The sequence below is a fragment of the Misgurnus anguillicaudatus genome, chromosome 2, assembly GCF_027580225.2.
Source record: "Misgurnus anguillicaudatus chromosome 2, ASM2758022v2, whole genome shotgun sequence".
NCBI lineage: Eukaryota > Metazoa > Chordata > Actinopteri > Cypriniformes > Cobitidae > Misgurnus > Misgurnus anguillicaudatus.
The window spans coordinates 3,339,819-3,357,202 of record NC_073338.2 but is presented as its reverse complement, the minus strand read 5'-3'; the positions used below and the strand labels follow the sequence as shown (position 1 = coordinate 3,357,202).

The 17,384-nt window shown below is 36.3% G+C and overlaps 1 long non-coding RNA gene across 1 annotated transcript; it reads left to right on the top strand.

Annotated features, from left to right (window-relative positions):
• The first annotated feature begins 4,311 nt into the window (after nt 1-4,311).
• LOC141366009 (uncharacterized) lies at nt 4,312-6,438 on the top strand. The gene is made up of 2 exons (XR_012370927.1): nt 4,312-5,431; nt 6,277-6,438. It is a non-coding gene; the product is annotated as an uncharacterized lncRNA (long non-coding RNA).
• The last annotated feature ends 10,946 nt before the right edge of the window (nt 6,439-17,384 follow it).

The window sequence follows — 17,384 nt, the reverse complement described above, 5'->3', positions numbered from 1 at the left end:
TAGATAGATAGATAGATAGATAGATAGATAGATAGATAGATACATAGATAGATAAGATAGATAGACAGATAGATAGACAGACAGACAGATGGATAGGCTAGTATAGAGAGATAGGCAGAAAGCCAGATAGCATAATGTTAGCATAACTTTGTGTAGAAAGTAAACATAAATTAACATACTCGTGCGTGATGGCTTGAGGGGGTCCATGATCCTGCCTGAAATGGGTGTAACTTTATGCGATCTTCAGCACAAACGGTTTTGGCAGCATGTCTCTAATCCTGGAAGGTGAGTGAAGCACGTCACGTCTGTTCGCTGGGACAAGCGACCCAAACGCACTCACTTTCTTACAGCCAGTAGCGGAATGGCAATCGAGAGAGTCGGGACTTTCCCGGGCCGATCTGATAATAGTTATACATTTCGAGTTATATTAGCAACACTGTCTGGCGGCGTGATGTGCGCCGGTTCCCGCAGCCCGCTGGTCAAACTGTGCAGCCTCTCTGCTCAATAAAGTATATAAAAGTTTTTAACCTGTTCGGCAGGTCCAAACATGTACAGGATTTATAAAAAATACGGTGATCAATGAGCGGTTCCTCCTCAAATGGCTTAGCCTGTCGTGATGTAAAAAGACCCCGAACGCCTGTTTATTACAGTATGTATGCGGTCGGATCCGAGTGTGTTGCAGCTGCTGACTGCTGCTGCGTATAAAATGATCGTGTGATTCGTTATAATCGCATAAACAATATAACAAAGCATCCTTTTATTTCACAAAACAATATATTTGAGATATTATTTGATAGACTAGTAAGTGTGGATTAAGGATGTTTAATAATCTCTAGCCTGGTGGTCAGGACATGAATGGATCAAATCAGCAGATTTGCGAAGTTTTATTTATCTCCACATATATCATAAATAATAATTAGCAAGGTAACTTTGCAGTATAACACATTATATATTTCCTACGATTTATATATGATTTCCAAATTATATACGTAAGTATTAAACAGCAATAAATGTCTCATCTATCTCTATGGCTCTGGCTGAGTCTTTCTCCACTTCTCCCCAACGTGACGTCATCGCAGAATTGCGTTAAAAAAACCGTTAATACCAAAAACGTAAAAAAGTGGTCTTTAAGACCATTTTTGAGACATTTTAAAAATTATACACATATCTTGAGTGATTTATGTACCCATTAATCGACAGTGGTGGTTAACCTGCAACATACACTTTAAGTTATGTGGATATTTAATGGCATATGAGACGTTCATTGCCGTTATATTATCTGGTCTAATATTCAAATCATATCCGGAATAATGTGTGCATCTTCGAATAACTGTAAGAATACAGTTCATTTGAAAATAATTTTTGTCAAAGTTTTGAGAAATAATAATGTTGTGAGGATATTTATATATTTCAGTTGAATTCTCTCGTCTATTAATATGGAAATCTAATAAAAATCTAATAGTAGGAAATATAAAATGTGATACTGCAAAGTTACTCTTCTAAATTTTATTTATTATATATAGCCATATGGAGATAAACCTTTGCAAATGTGCTGATTTTATCCATTCAAGTACTGACCACCAGGCTAGAGATTTTAAACATCCTTAATCCACACTTTCTATCAAATAGTCTCCGCTTGATGGATCAATTCGACCGCATATGTACTGAAATAAACAGGTATTCGGCGACGCGGCTTTTCACATCAAAGGCCGACAAGCTATGGCAATTTGGAGAGGGGCCGTTCAATAATCCCCCTATATTAAAAAAAAAATCCTAAACATGGTTAAACCTGGCGAACAGGTTGAGCACCCTTTATATAGCCTACTGTGTTGAGCAAAGAGGCTGCACAGTTTGACCGCCAGACGGGGTTGCTATATAACTTGCAATGTATAACTATTATCCATTATCAGACCGGCCCTCGCAGCCTCAAAACACTACCGGCCCACCGGGAAATGTCCCGACTCTCCCGATGGCCACTCCACTACTGCAATTATCACTGTACTGTATAGATGCAGGCCCTTGTAATTGCTTGTTCAATTGGTTACTGAAGATTGAGTGCACAATGTGGAATGATGTGACCTATGTTGTGATTGTAGTATATTGATGCAAAACACTACAGTACAAACTTTGTTAAATGATTCCACTGTGTTTGTAGTATTCTCTCTACTACTGCAGTACTTTTACAGATATGTATTTGCTCTACATGTACCATAATGAAATCTGTATCACCAATTTTGTTCTACAATATTTAATGATTGTACAAACAATGACATAACGAAACTATCAGTTGCTTGTGTGTGGGTGCTCTATAGTTATGTTTCAATAGTATTTCACAGTTAATTTGTGTATTGAACCAATGATTGTGCAAGTGCAAGATTTCTTTAAAGATTTGAATGCACAATGCAATGTTTTGAACATTAAACAGCTTGTGTTACAAGTGATAACTGTTTTGAGTTTTGTATCTAAAGTTGTAAAAAATGACATCAGTGTTCTTAAAATAGTAGCAAAGTGATTGTAAAAAACTGTAATTATATTTTCCTCAGTCTGCTGCATTGGTCTTGTGTAGTGTTTGGTGAACTATTGTATAGTTGCACTTTCTCTGTGTACTTTATTTACAGTACTTTTATCACTGAGAATTAGACTTGCTAAAGTGTTTTAGGTTAGCAACAGCAGTGTGTAACTGGTTCAAAGAGATTATGAAGTCATATGAAATGAGTGTGTTTCATATGGTAACAAAATATTGTTTTTATAAAGTCGTGTATAGTTTTGACAAAAGTGTTTCATTTTGCAAATGATCTGAAGTGTTGTGCTACTTTGGTGTAGGGTTGTGTTAATTGTGTGTAATGTTTTGACAAACCGGGCCCTGTTTTCAAAATTGTGCTTAAGCAATTGAAAATAAAATTAACTAGTGGATCTCTGACCTGTGGTTAGGTGTACATGTATGCCACCTGTAATACATTCTCCTGTTTGCAGAGATGAAAGTCAAGGATATGCTAACTGTGTAATCAGAGGAAACTTTGTTTCTTCCTCAGACTCTTTCTGCCCATAACACATAACTATTACAGGACACCTATTGTGTGCAGGTGTATACACACATATACACGTACAAACGTTCAGTGATAGCAGCTGTCTGACAAACCCATCCCGTTCTCTGTGTGAATTCATGGACCAAAACCAGCACCATCTAAAAAACCTTTCATGGATTCTAAAAATACTACAAATATTCCCTTAATAAATAAACAATCATTAAAATAAGGGAAGGAATCTGGCTTTTAAGGCTCAGAATAGCCGTGGCTCTTGCCCTGTCTCTTTCATGTGTGAGGAAGCCAGGAACAATCCCATTGTTACATTGTTACATTTCCTTTTCTCCCAGTGAAACCTCTGTAGTTCTCAATAGGTCAAGGTCACCATCAGGTCCATTTACCTCAATTCCAGCTCTTTCTACCACACAGCTGAACATAAACTGAACCAAAATCGCCTCAATAATGCAAATGAGGACGTCAACCAACTATTATCACCAACGTTTCACTTCATAAAACATTGATCTATAATTGACATCTACAATTGAATTAGGTGGAAATAATTTTGTAAAATAGAAACATGATCACATTCTTAGATTAAGCACATGAAATAAGCATTTGTAACCAGGTTGCAATGAAAGCAGAAAAACAAAAACTGAAGAACTCAGCAATCAACTGATAGCTTAATCTCTGACAAAGACCAAGGCACCCCAGGTGAAAAAAGTAGTATTTAGTGTATTAAAAATATACTTAAGATTTAAGTAGCTAATGTGTTTTTAATACATTTGTATTCCCAACGTCCTTATTTAAAGTGTATTAAAAATATGTTAAATAGCTTTTAATGTATTTCAAAAAAGTGTACTAGAAGTACGTTGGTAATAAATATATGCTTAATTACACTTATTAAAAGTATGCTAAACACCAGCATATGTAATGATGGCTCAGAAACACTGGCGCTCTACGGGGTCTTCCTCGAGGGCGTGGTGCAGGAAGGTTGGGTCTGGCTCGGTGGAACTCCTCGATGAGGTTGGGATCCAGAATGTCGCCCAAGGCTACCCAGCCCTGGTGAAAAACAAATATACTTTATTGTATTTCAAGTATATTTAACTTTGCAATAGTACATTACAAATAGACTTACAAAGGAATGTACTTTCTTTAAACATATTTAAAGTATGCTTACAACATATTTGCGCGTACTTTTTACAATTAAACTTTTAACATACTTCAAAATAATTATACTTTAGTATATTTTCTAAAAGTATACTTTAGAAAAATATGCTTAAAGTTAAAGTTTTGTGCAATTTTTAAAGTATACTAAATTTAAACTTATTTTAAAATGTATTTTAGGTATACTTTATCGGTATGCTTAAAGTTATCATTATAATAATGCACTGACAGTATATTTCTAAAATACATTATTTAGTATTCTTTAGAAACAGTATATTTTAAGCACATTTTGAAAGTATATGGGGTGTACAAATGTATATTATTTTATGGAGAAATAACGTGGGCTTAAAATTACGAGAGAGCAGTATGTTCTGTTACATTTTATACTGTAGATGTATACATTTGTAATATACTATTAACATAATAAAGTACACTTTAACTTCACTATAGTCAAGCATTGGATAAACCAATGAACTGTGTTTTACCACAAAATAACCATGGTTTTGCTAATAATAATCAATACACCAAAAAAAAACATGGTTACTAAACTTTTACCACAAAAAAAACATTCATTTTCGTAAGGGGAATATGATTGTTTTTTTTTTTAGTTTTTGAGTCAATTGCATACCGCTTTTAGCTGTACACATTAATTAACTTAAACAGTTTTCGTAAATGCATTTCAGAGAAAAGTGAATTCTGAGATTTGAATAATGCATCTGACGTGTGGGATGACGTCACGACGCACGTATTTTGATTTTTACCAGTCGTTCAAGACAGATGGATTCAGTCCCAAGGTACGTTAAAATATCTTAAAATTAATATATTTGATTATCGTTTGACCATTCTGAAGTTTATCAGTAGACTATCATATTTCGAATGCGAAATGTTGTCAATAACGCGGTGTCTAACTCACTATTAGTGATAAGCTGCTGTGTAGCTTAGCTTAGCTTATAGCTAATGTTAAAAGTTTAAAAGATAGCACTGTTAGCCTGTTATATCGAATTAGTACACCCGATTGTTTTGTTAAATATATGTATTGGTGTGTATGTATATGTTAATGAAAAAAGGTAGCGTCAGAAAATCTGTTTTTTTACTGTAGCGTGAAAGTTAACCATTTATTGACTGTTTAGAGGTTGTAAGACTTTTACCTAACTTAACTGTATTTAGTATTAATGATGCTGCATTCTTTCCTCAGAAGCTAAAGTTTTTCGAAGACATTTGTAGGGAGGACTTTGCAGCTAATGGTAAGTCATTTTAAACTCTTAAGATATAATAATTCATTCGTAGTAGTAAATCAAGCTTCAGTTTAGATAACGTTATATACATATTGAGGCGGTTTCCCGGACAGGGATTAGACCTAGACTAAAATAAATGTAAGAGCTGTCCAAACTGAAAACAACTTGCACTGACATATCTTAAAATACACCAGTGTCCTTTGTTTTGCCTCAAAATGCACACAGGTAATGTTTTTATTAAGGCATGTTTTTTGAAACTAGTTATATTTCTTAATTAAACTAAGGCCTAGTCCTAGTTTAAGCTAATCCCTTTACAGGAAACCACCCAATTGTCTGCTTGTTGCATTTTCTTTCTGACAAGTTTTACATTTAAATTTAATACAATAAAATCTTTCTTTAGGAGCTAAAGTATTTTATGTAAGGAGGATTTTGCAGCCCATATAGGCAAGTCATTATAATGAAAACTCTTAGGGGTGGTTTCCCGGACAGGGATTAGCTTTATCCAGGACTAGACCTTAGTTTAATTAGTTTTAACAAACATGCCTTACTAAAAACATTACTTATGTGCATTACGATGTAAAACAAAAAGAACTGATGTATTTTGTCAGAGCAAGTTGTTTTCAGTTTGGACAGCTCTTACATTTATTTTAGTCTAGGACTAGTCTAATTCCTGTCTGGGAAACCGCCCCTTAATATATATGATGACATTTTAGTCAAGCTCTAGTTTAGGTAAAAATATATCTGCTATACAATCTCTGCCAGTAAACTATAGATTTAATACAGTAAGTCTTAAATAAATGTAATGTTTTAATATTAAACACTTTTTAATTGAGCTTATTGTCTATCTTTTTCAGATTTCCTAAGGCTGAACCAAAACCTGCCAGACTAAAGTTAATTTGGGAGAGAAAGACGTTGTAAACTTAATCGTCTTGACATTCTTCAATGAGTAATTGTTCAATTTTTAGGCAAATACTGTACACTTTGAATGCTGTGAATAAAACTATATTTTAAATATATTTAAATGAATTGTTTTTGACTGTTTTAATCAGCTTTTATTTATTTGGAAAAAATTATTTTGGTTATGTTACCAGCAGCAAGTAATCTATTCCCAAAATAGCACTCTTTAAGTTAACTAATTATTAACGCACTTGAAGTATACTCATTACTAATCTAGCTACAGGTATGTAAAAGTATACAAAATGTAATGTACTTGGCATATTCATTTTTCACCAGGGCAGTTTTTAGAATTTTGGATTGAACAAAAATATATAGAATGTACGCAAACAGTCTATTCAATGTATACTGATTGTATGTTTGCAAGACACTCATAATACATTTGTAATGTACTTCTAACATAAATAAAACACACTCTAAATCCACTTATCAAGCATGAATTTAGCACAAAAACAGTCATGTACTTAAATTGTACTAAATACACTTAAAGTTGTTCCACTTTAGCACACAAAAGTACACTAAATACACTTAAAGTTGTACTTTGTTACAATTAATATACAACTAAAATATATTAAGTACAAAATTAATTGTTCCAAAATAGCACTCTTTAAATAAACTAATCAATAGCACACTTTAAGTATACTGGTTATTAGTGTGACTGCAAGTATACTTAAGTATATCAAAATTAAATATATTTAGCATACTATTTTTTCACCAGGGAGGACCTTTCCTCAGGGCCATAGCCCTCCCAATCGACCAAATACTGGAGACGACCCCCGCGTCGCTTTGAGTCCAACAACTCTCACGGCATAGGCCGGTTCCCCGGCAACGTCGAGAGGAGGAGGTGGCTCTTGAGGCTCAGCGTTGGGGTCGTACTCTGCATGATAAGGTTTCAGCAGGGAAACATGGAAAGAGGGAGAAATGCGATAATTAACAGGCAATTCCAATTGATACGTGACATCATTAATTTGTCTAATTATTCGGAAAGGTCCTACATACCTCGGACTCAGTTTCTTGGACGAGAGCTGGAGCTTCGGATCTCGGGTGGAGAGCCAGACCCTTTGACCAGGTTGGTACGGGGGATGAGGACGTCTGTGACGGTTGGCGTGGAGCTCCTGGTTGCGTATAGCCCTCTGGAGCCTAACATGGGCAATTTCCCAGACTTCTCCACTCCTCCTCATCCAATCGTCCACAGCACGGACATCGGAAGGCTCTCCAGACCAGGGGAACATGGGGGTTGGTAGCCGAGCACGCACTGGAAGGGGGTGAGGTTGGTGGAAGAGTGCCTCAACGAGTTCTGTGCGTACTTGGCCCAGGGCAGGAATTCAGACCAGCGGTGCTGTTCACGGTACAATAGGATCTCAGGTAGTGTCCAATTTCTTGGTTTAATCTCTCTACTTGGCCATTAGACTGGGGATGATAACCAGACATTAAACTCACATTAATATCCAGATGATTGCATAAAGCTTTCCAAACCTGGGAGGTGAATTGGGTTCCACGGTCAGAGACAATATCTTCGGGGATACCGAAGTTTCTAAACACATTGTGAAACATTGCTTCAGCGGTTTCCATGGCGGTGAGCAATCCTTTGAGTGGTACTAGTCGGCAGGATTTGGAGAAAAGATCTATGATGACCAAGATGGCTGTGTAGTTGTTACAGCGGGGCAGATCAGTAACAAAATCAATGCTGAGATGGGACCAAGGGCGTTGTGGTATGGGTAAGGGTTTCAGGAGGCCGGAGGGTAATTCTTTGGCCGTTTTGGACTGAGCACAGACTCTACAGGACTTGACAAACTGAGTAACGTCATGGTTCAGAGTGGGCCACCAGCAGGAAGTCTTGCCCAGGGCAATAGTGCGAGAGATACCTGGGTGACCGGAACTGAGTGAGGTGTGGACCCATTGCATAATGTAAATCTTGGCTTCTCGGAGTTGTTCTAGGGCAGAAGGCACAAGAGGTAAAGGATAGGGAAACTTCACAGTGATTATTCAAACCTCGATAATCAATGCAGGGTCTCAGGCCACCATCCTTCTTTTCTACGAAGAAGAAACCAGCTGCAGCAGGAGACGTAGATGTACGAATAAATCCATTTTGAAGTGCTTCAGATATATAGTCCTCCATAGCACGGGTTTCAGGTTGAGACAGAGGATAAACTTTACTTTTGGGGGGCATGGCATTAGGTAGCAACTCAATAGCACAATCCCAGGGTCTATGGGGAGGTAACTCAGTTGCTAAATACTTCAGAGAATTCAAGATAGACATCAGGAATTTTCACATTCTTACCAGTCGGGCTTTCAATGTTAGTTGACAGACAGGGTTCCGGTTTCAGACGATCCATGCAAATCTCCATACAATGTGAAGACCACTGTAGAACCTCTCCAGTCCTCCAGTTAATCTTAGGGTCGTGCGCTACAAGCCATGGATGACCCAAGATGATGTTATAGCGGGGTGAAGAAATGACATACAAGGTTATGGTTTCTTGGTGAAGGGAGCCGACTTGGAGTGTAAGAGGGACAGTACGGCGGGTAATGCCATTACCAATGGGAACGTTATTCACAGCAGAAATGTTTAATGGTGGTTGACAGGGAATGACAGGAATCAGATACTTAGAAATAACCTCTTCGTGAATGAGATTTAATGCTGAGCCAGAATCTATTAATGCTGTGAATGACAGGGGTTCATCATTGGGGGTGATCGTTACTGGTTGTGAATACATATCATGACAAGAAGGGAGGTTTTGAAATTGGCTTACCAAGTTACTGTAGCGGGGCTTCTTAGCAGGACAGTAATCGATGCGATGGCCAGGTTTACCACAGTAAAAGCATAAATTTAAGACGCGTCTGCGTTGTTGTTCCTCCATCGTGAGAGGTGCAAATCCCATCTGTATTGGTTCTACGAAATTAGCGGTGTCAACAGAGGCGTGCAATACTTTACTGGTAGTATTCCCAATCTTAGTTGAAGTCTTCATTTTCGTTTTAGCAGGTACATTTCTTATCAGGTTATCAATATGGACTGCCAGAGTTAAAAAATCAGAAAAAGGGAGGTTCTCACCTTTACAAGCCAGCTCCGCTTGGAGTTCAATATCCAGACTATTCTGAAACACATCCTTGAGCGTTTTATCATTCCATCCGCTTTGTGCCGCAAGCGTGAGAAACTCAATGGCGTACTCTGCTACAGGACGATGGTTTTGTGACATGTGGATGATCTGTGATGAAGCACTTTTTCCCCCGGCTGGATATTCAAATACTTCTTTAAGTTGTTGAAAGAAGTAAGGTTAAGATGTGCGAATACGCTGATCCGTGTCCCAAACGGCGGCTGCCCACTCGACCGCTTTACCAGACAGCAGTGAAAACACTTTAGAGCACATGGTAACATCAGACAGACTTTCACTCACATGATCTTGGAAATAAATATCGAGTTGACGAAGAAAACCCCTCACGTGTTCAGCGGTCCCGTCAAACTTATCTGGTTCGGAGACACTCACTCGTTTTGCAGACGTGGATGGTAAGGCTTGAATATAACCAGTGAGATGTTCATTAACGGACTGAAGACGTGTGAGCTGCTCTTGATAACACAGCTGGATCGGTGGTAGGCAAAGTATTCTGTAATGATGGCTCAGAAACACTGGGATCCATTTTGCGGTGTTTATTAAAACAAACCAATCTGCCAAACAAATCCAAGACGTTAAGCAGAAGAGTAAACAGTAAACAGGCAGGCAGGTCAAACACAATAGGCAGTCCAATCCAGGCAAACAATACACAGGGGAAATCCAAAGGCAGAAAAACAGATAAACAGGCAGATGGTAGGGATGGCTACCGCGAAACTGACGTTTCGACACTGTGTCGAGATCCCGAAGGGTAAATGTTTCGAAACACTGCTCCGAAATGTGATTCGAAACACCCATCTCACGTGATGAAGTGATTCGAAACACCAAGCGGTGCATTTCACAAGTATTTCGAAAGGTGGCGTACCTGTCGAATCTGCGTTGAATCTTAAACTGACAGGGTAGGAAACAAATCTGACAATACCTCATAGATGCGTTTTTGGCAAGATCAAATACTATAAATTACTGAAAAGAAGTAATTTTTCCTCATAGGTATGTAACACTTAGAATACTTACAAAAAATCCATGCCAGCAACAATTGTCCCTTGTGTGAGAATGTTTTCAAAGGCTGGAGAAATTATATGTAAAAAAGAAGCTGGTTGAGTTTATCAACACAGAACAATTTATATATTTGAATCAAGATCTTTATATGTAAACAATGTGGCATATTATGGCTTGATATATTTTATGAATCTCTTATTATTTATTTGGTATATCTCTATTCCATTTTTTTTTTAAATAGACCCAAATAGCCTATAGTTATCGACAATTGTGAGCCTAAAAGCTCATGCAGTTGTCAAACAGATGTTAAAACAACAACAAAAAGCATTTTATTATGATGACGTAGCGCATGCATTTCCCGGGTTCGATCCTAAGATCTACGCATGAGAGTCGAGAGCACTATTCACTCTCCCATTTTATCACTTGTGTGTCAATTAAACAACATGTTGGATACAATTTGTCAGCGCTCGTCTAAAATCTTGTCAAGGCTGCTTCATGTAAAGACATGCAAACGACCGCTAGGTGTCACTGTGGAGGCGGTTTCGGATTGATGTTTCGAAGCCTCGAAACATACGGCACAATTGATTCAACTGTTTCAGTGTTTCACGAAGCCTCGCTCTGCCCACCACTAGCAGATGGTCAATATCAGGCAGTCAGAATAATCACTCAGAAATAACGCTCGGTATGCAGGGGTTAGCTGGCAATACTTCGCGCTAGCCCTAGGCTAGCTTGAGTCTTAAGTAGGGCAAAACAGGAAACAAGCAGAGAAGCAAGGGGCGGCGCCATGTCAGTACTCTGGCGAGGGTTCCCTCTGGTGGCGCGGACGTTACAGCATACTTTTAATGTATTTCTAAAAAGTGCACTAGAGGTACGCTGGTAAAAAAATATATGGTTATATGTTTAATTACACATTTTTAAAAAAATGTTAAACACAAGCATACTTTTACTGAAGTTTTAGTGTATTTAGAAATTTTTTTTCAACGTCATAACATTGAAAGTGCATTATATATTAATTTTACAAAGTTAATCCACATAAATTTGCTAGTGTTTATATTCAAACAACACACGTCACGTGTTTGAATATATACTTGACTAAACCTTATTGGTTCTTGGGATTCAGTACGTCACATTGGCTTCCTGATTCTGTTGTTCAATACACAACTTGCATGATCGTTGGTAAATGTGAATTAAAAGTTGAAACTAAAACTGTTAAATTATATATAGTGATCATGAGAGGACTTGGCTGAAACAACGCGATTCACATGGATTACGTCGGCAATGTTTTTTTTGTTGTTGTTGCGATTAACTTTTTGAAATGTGAGCAGTTTTTAGTTCAAGTGGATCTGACATCGAGGGGAAATATACAGTTATTGTGTATTGTGTGGCTTTTGGAACATAATTTTCTTTGTGAGTAAAGTTAGGCATTTCATTTCTCTTGTTGTATTTCAGAAATCATAACAGCCTGCCTTTTTTAGCAGAGCGGCATTCAAATTGACCAATCAGAGCCAAGATTTTCTAATAAGTCGAAGTAGAGACGAACAGATGAAGATACAGCCCGTAAAAATACTTATTCTTGGTGGTAAGTTTTTAGTTCTACAGTATTCGTATAACATTTAGATCACTTTTACATTTTTCTAATGCTAATGTTTAATGAAATGCTAGTACTAGACTAAAAGGTATGTTTGAGCTGTCTTCTCTGAAAATAACATCTGTGGTTATGGATTTTACCATAGTCCTTTTTGCTTTGTTTTTTTTACATCCTCTAATGTTTCAAGATACTAACTCAAAATATTTTGACAATCGGCGTGAATATACCAAAATAAAACAGTAAAAACTCAGAACAGAACTCTGAATGTCACATTTTACACCATCAGTCCTGATGCAGTTCGTTTTGCTTTTTCCTCATCTAGCAGTAACAGTGAGATCCCACTTGTGTCTCTTATTTTACCTGACACATTTAGACAACATTACAAAGGCATTAATATATTACTAACGTGATTAGCCTGCTGGACGAATTATAAAAAACAGCACAATGTAAGCACTGCTACAGGTTAGCTGAATATATCTTAATGATTACAGAGATAAGACAACACATAAAACATGCAACCTTTCTCAGTTTGCACATCACTCTGCTTTAAATCTCCTTAAACAGAGGTGAACTTTTCTTGTAAGCAAGACCACAATAGACATGTAAACGAAAAATGCCCTTGGTTAAAATAAAACACAATTATCAAAATATCAAAGTAAAGCATATCCTGTAATACACACAGGTTGCATTATATCAGTGTCAGTGAGTTGAGCCTCCTATAACCCTATGTTCAACGTAACTTGTAGAGTGCCATATAGCGACGGATCAAATGGACACTCAAGTCAAGCTTGATGAGGACACAGTCAAAGCTTTTAAAGGTAAACTGAGGAGTTAACAAAATTCTAATGCATATCTATGTTCATTAATTATTGGTTAATTTTGTATATATTCTGTTTCCTTTTCACAGACCTTGTGATTAAGTCTTAAATTACTACAGTGTCTAAATTGCAAGAAGAAGTGAACCTCCACTTAAATGTGACATTTAAACTGCTCTGTTTTGGTTTAGCCAATAGGCTTTATGCCCAGCTGCACTACTTCCTGAAATTCAGCCAGCTCCTTGTTTCCTGTCTCCTATTATTGGACAAACTGATTAATCCAGGTGTGCCTGACCTTAGTAGTCACAAACAAACTGATTAATCCAGAGGGCTATTTCATAAAACTAGATTACAGAATAAGCCAGGCTTATTTTGTTAAGTCTGGCTTATTGCCGGTGGATTTCGTTTCATAAAACAAACTTGAACTAGTTCAACCCCGGTTACTATGGAAACTTATGCTTGGAAACTAGCCTGGTCCGGAGCAGGCTAATTGTCAGGCTAAGCCTCAGTTGTTGCTTAACTAGATTTCCACTAACACTGAAATGTAAATGCAATGATATTACAGCTGACTCTTTGACATTTTATTTGACTTTATTAACCACTATTAATCTAACAATGAAAGAAAATCAACTTATATATTAAATTTGATAAATTTTGGTACTATAATAATTAATAAAATATAGACATGTGTTTTATAATATGTTATATTATAGGCCTATCAAATGTTGAATATAAATGATAATCTTAACTACCCCAATATAAGGATAATAGTTTATTAACAAATTTAAGATGTATCTTAATTCATATAATTGCAATGTATTGATGAAATATATATATATATACATAATTTTTTTTTTCAGATTGTCTGTCACACAAAGAGGAAATTTAATTTAAATATACAACACACAAAAGTCAAGTACAGTCATTTAATTTTTTTATGCTTGGTGTGCATAAAATGCACATTATTTTAAAGATCTACAGTATTTGTATCTTTCTGCTACATTTTTCTTGAAATGTAAAAAAAAATTATGGTGTCTGCATGGCTGAAGGAATACAATATAATTATGTGATGGTATGCTCTTGGCATTTTGTTGTAATGAGTTTAAATTATTTTTTAATCAGAGAGAAGATTGTTAGTGTCTTGCATAGAATAATTTTTCAGCTCAGGCTTTTCTTCAACTGATCCTCACTGTAACCATTCATAAAACTCTGTTTATCTATCAACACCTTACACTACACTGTTAAAAAAATGATGTAGAACTTACAGTATTACTGTCAGCTGTTTGCCAGTAACTTACTGTAGATTTATATGTATGTTATTTACTGGCAACAGTTTGTTCAAAGTTAAATGAACATTAAACATTAACAAGTCTTTTTATTTACAGAATAAAACCATCAAATAACAGCCTCATGCAAAGCATTCTGGGAACCAAAATATGAAGGAAACAACAGAAAAAGGTTCATGAGGATTTCTGGTTGCCAAAATGCTTTGCATGAGGCTGTTATTTTATAGTTCTATGCTAAAAAAATCATAGACTTGTTAATATTTAATGTTGATTTAACTTTGAAGAAACTGTTGCCAGTAAATAATAAACCTTTAAATCTACATAAGTTACTGGCAAACAGCTACATACAACTAATTTTTTAACAGTGTAATAATAAACCAGTGGTTTAAAATCTCTCATACTCCCAGGGTTTAACATGATGACTTGTGGCTCTATAACGCACACATAATTTGCCATCAAAAATGTTTTGAGTAACATGTCATGTAATAATGATTGGTCAAGAATATGTGTAACATATATGATTTTACACAATCATTTCTTGTACTACTGTAAATTCAGAAATGCAGATGCTGTTCACCCACCATTCTCTCAGTGACCCCATTTTTTTCTTTAAAGAACAGTTTATCTGCAGGAATAAAGCTGTGCTGCTGATAGATGCCAGTGCTCTCCTCATTGCCAGTCAACATCTTTGGCAGCTAACATAATGAGATTAGACACTTCTTCTAGCATATGATTATGCTTAAATCAACTACACTTCTTATGAACAATATATTTATATTTTATTTTCACCTGTTACTTTATTGTCCACTCAAGTTGCTGCTTTTTAAAAAAAATAAAATTTAAGTTACATTTAAAGTTACTGTAAATGTATTAAAATCATTCATCTGCTAAATATTAATTATATAGGTTACTTAGTAACCTACATATTGTCTTTTAAAGGTTATGATCTATGTTATATTTAAAAATTACAGTATATAAAAAATACAGAAAAAGTAAAAGCAAAATAGAGCCACACGAGCATTGACGGGGATTGAACCCAGGTCTCCGCATGCGCTGTTGAGAGCTCTGACCGCTAGGCCTTCACTTCTGACGTTGTTCAGGCTTTCATGTGATCGTTTTAAAATACGACAATATATTTTATTTTAGTCGCTGTATAAAAGGATTTAATCCATAAAGACTTTCCAGCTATTTTATGGGTTTGTTTATTGCAGCAGTAATATCATTTTCAGTCATTAGTAAATTATTAATACATTTTTTCACAAATTACCGCTTTCTCTTTAACATTGATCGATTTGATCCACGCTCGACCTCTAGGGCTGCTCAAGAATAGCGTGCACGCGCAATTATCTTGACTACGGAAATCTGGATCATATTAGTTGGATTGCATAAACTTCATTTACCTTTTTTGAAACCGCTTTAGCCTCGCCTCATTTGTTAGGTTAATTCAAGTCAAGTTTGTAACTTTAATCCTCGCTTTTCCAAGCGAGTTTTATGAAATAGCCCTCAGGTGGGCCTGACCTCAGTAGTCACAACAACAACAATCAGACACACCTGGATTAATCAGTTTGTCCAATAATGGCAGACAGGAAACAAGGAGCTGGCTGAAGTTCAGAAAGTAGTGCTTTATGCTGGGCATAAAGCCTATTGCAGGTTTATCTTCTTTTTATTCGAATAGTATACTTGACTGTACTGTAATTCAAATGTCACATAATATGGTTACAGTACATTAGAAATTAATTATTTAATGTATAGAAATGTGTGTGCAATATATTATTATTTCATTTTGTTTGTTATCTTATTTATGTACTATTATTATATCTGAAATTATTAAATTATATTTATAAATGTTTAAAAGGTGGGTTCAAATGTGCTTCAAGTTGTAACTGAATACAATTTTAGAAAATAGCAAACTTGAGTACAATTAGATTGTCTTAACAAGTACTTAATACTACTTTTTACTATATTAAGCACAAATTACTTTTGTAATAAAGAGCTTTTGTTACCTTAAGGTTGTGAACTTAAAGTGTATGTTAAAATTACATTTTAGCTCAACTTCATGGTGTCTCAAAATAACACAGTTGAGTACACTAAGATGGTCTTAAGTTCATCTCAAGAAGTTTTAAGTACTACTTTTTAGTATACTCAAAATTTCAAAATTAGTGTGTGAAAATAGTACACGTTTCCATAATCTACTAAAAGTGCTCTAAGTGTGCTTAAATAGTGTATTTTAGTGAGGTTTTTCTCCTGGGAATAGATTTGGAATATTATTTTAACATACCATTAGTATACTTTAAAGTATATTTATAAATGCTTAAAGGTGGGTTCAAGTGTACTTCAAGTTATAATTTAATATATTTTTTAAAAACAGACCAAGTATGTTAAAATTACATTTTAGTTAAACTTCATTGTGTCTCAAAATACCACAGTTGAGTACACTAAGATGGTGTCACATTGTGACTTTTTCATGGGGCGGAACTAAAAGTGGGGAAGATTGGTTCTGCCCAGACAGCTAACCGCAAACACCGGAACTTCTGGGGCACGTTCAATCTCACACCGGTGCGCAACGTTTTGCTACGGTTTCCGGGTTGAACGACATGTTTCCTTGAAACGTTGTGCAACGGAATGCAACAGGTTTTAGAAGCGTTTTCTCTTGTTTGGTGGGTGTGTCAGAAATGTCAGCCCAATCAGCGGCAAGATGTATAAAACCACGCGATAGTAAAGAGACAGCTCGCTCAATGGGTTCAAGTTGGAATGTTGTCTTTCATTCTGGACGGCAAGGTCAGTGACTGTAACATTGAGGGTATTTTACAGTATTAAACACACATTTATAACGATTTCATCAGGCTTCAGAAACATTTAAAAAAGAACACAAAGAATGGCCTCTCAGCTACCGTAGTTGCAACTCTTGCGTCATCACAACAGGGTGTTCAATGTATCACCGTTTAAGTTTAATAAACGTTGTGCAACGTTTTGTCGGGGCTGAACGCAGCCCTGGTGAACTCCGAGAGGCAAATTGGGCCATATTGGACACAGGTGTGATTAATAAACGTAGCGTTTGGAGATTGGCTAACAAGTAGAAAGAGAGGAGTATAAAGAGAGCCTCCGAAATACAAACGGGTTGGTTGTTGTACAAACTGATCCAGTGTGAAGATCGGAAGTCTGGGCGAAGTCATTGCTGGAGTAAGTGGAGGTTGACATTGACTGGGTGAAGAAGGC